We start from the raw sequence: 1764 nt of genomic DNA on the forward strand, positions 1-1764 counted from the left end.
TGGAGCAAAGCATGGGCGTTTTCCTTAGCACACAGGATAACGCCGTTTGTGTTCAGCACACCAGCTTTCCAAACTGGTCTGGGTGTATCATGTATCCTCGTGCAGAAGCACAAAAAAATCTCTGCATTAGAAGCACATGCATTTTCACCAGATCTGATGAGAAGGAAAATTCCGGGACTTGGGAAATGGATCTAATAATGCTTAGAGGTCCGGAGGGTGAAGAAGCAGGTACGTGGTGAAGGCTGGGCTCAGCTCCTCCCAGGAGTAGGCGAGGAGGATGGGCAGTGCTGTCAGCTCCCTGTCCTTGGGAGATGGGGACGCCTGGTGCACAGAGGTTTTTCTCTCACACAGGTTACACTGTTTCCAAGGGACGAAATGTGTCTTGTACACCAGGCCCCAGCGGTGTCCATCCCAACGGGACACATGCAGCCAGTCCCCGCCAGTCTGTTCAGTGCCGTGGTGTGCCGTACGTTCCATGCTCTGACAGGGCAGTAGATGATCAGTAAAAGTTGTTCGTAATGATTTTTTTCTGAGTGATGGCTGGAAGCGTGGAAAGCAAAGTGGTTCTTGTTCTCCTGCCCATCCTAATGTGAAAAATAGACTTCATGGGTCGGCCAGCTGGGGAACAGTGTGTGCTGTCAGCTGGACCGTTGAAAGACTAAATCCTGCTTTGCTGCAAGCACAGACAGGGGCAAATTTGTGAAAGTCAATGCATTTACACCAAGAGCACTTCCACAGTGACCAAAGTTGTCATTTAATTCATTAACGGCAGATTTCGCTGGAAGCCTCTAGTGTCTGATCCCACTGTGCTTAATGCCATGGGCAGGACGGGCCTTGTCTCGGTCTCTGGGGGCTCCAGGTAAGGATCAGAGCTGTCCCAGTTGGCCGGGCACTGGTCTGTCTCCTGTTCCGTTGGAGCCCAGGACGGAGTGTGCAGCTGCAGCCCGGCGGCATAGTAAAGTGCCATCACCCAGGGAAAGATATTTTTCTAGATGCTTCTTTTGACTATGATGCTTCAAGTACACTGAGTGTTTAAAAACGCTAAGAAGGTTCTTAGTTTTGGAGTGTAGTTTTGCCTTGTCCTTGAAGAACGCAGACAGTAAAGCTGCTTAGAGTGACTCACAAGATGAATCCCGGCCTCTGCAGAGGTGGGACAGACAGACTGACTCTGTCCTTTGTGTCTGGCTGGTCACACGTGACTCCTGTGACACGGCTGGAAATGTGTAAGATTTCAGGGAACAAAGAGAACGAGTATTCTGTAAGTTCTGAGTGTGCACCCTGTGTCTGTACTGTGCTGCTGAAGCTGGTCAGGACGCGCTGTGGTGGTACTCCTGCCTTCTGCTCTCGCTGTCCCCATCCCCCTCCACACCAGCAGGACGCTCCCACGGTTAACTGCCATGGCACTTGCGCTGTGCCCCTTTCTTTCATCTTTCCTCTTCCTGTTGCAGTTTCCGAGGCAAGGCTTACAACAGACACAGCAGCAGCAGCAGACCGCGGCGCTGGTCCGGCAGCTCCAGAAGCAGCTCTCGAGTGAGTGTGTGTGGGTGTGCACAGACATCTGCCTGGCTCCGGGAGAGGAGCTGTCCCGGAGGGGCTCTGCCGGTTGAACTGCTGCCATGTAGATGTGTGAGGGGTTCCCTACCACCCTGGGGTGCCATCCCAGCCGTGCTGCCAGCCCTCGGCCCTGGTGCTCGCGCAGCCCCCGATGTCAGCATGAGGCACCGATGGGACGGGGGCCGGTGGCCCAGCCGGCTGGCTGGCTCG

Source organism: Buceros rhinoceros, unplaced genomic scaffold, assembly GCF_000710305.1.
Source record: "Buceros rhinoceros silvestris isolate BGI_N320 unplaced genomic scaffold, ASM71030v1 scaffold8199, whole genome shotgun sequence".
Taxonomy (NCBI): Eukaryota; Metazoa; Chordata; class Aves; order Bucerotiformes; family Bucerotidae; genus Buceros; species Buceros rhinoceros.